This window comes from Cavia porcellus, unplaced genomic scaffold (assembly GCF_034190915.1).
Source record: "Cavia porcellus strain 051 isolate PalLab524CR breed Dunkin Hartley unplaced genomic scaffold, mCavPor4.1 scaffold_4, whole genome shotgun sequence".
In the NCBI taxonomy this organism is placed as follows: Eukaryota; Metazoa; Chordata; class Mammalia; order Rodentia; family Caviidae; genus Cavia; species Cavia porcellus.
Window position 1 is genome coordinate 99,568,744 of NW_026947487.1, and position 253 is coordinate 99,568,996.

Sequence of the window (253 nt, forward strand, 5' to 3'; positions counted from 1 at the left end):
ACTGCCTGTACATCCCTCCCCAGTTTATCTAGTCTCTGAGGCACCTTCCTCAGCCTCCTGAGTGCTGGAATTACAGTGATGTGCCACCACTCCCTGCCTTTCGTCTGCTTCTGCGGTTAGACATTTGCTGATGGTCCCGGGAGTTTGACGTCCCTGCATACATACAGGAATTGCGCTACGTTCCCTGAGACTGTGCGGGGCGGAAGCGGAAGCAGCGATAGTGGTTGAGGATGGTTCCGGCGGCTTGGTGGCC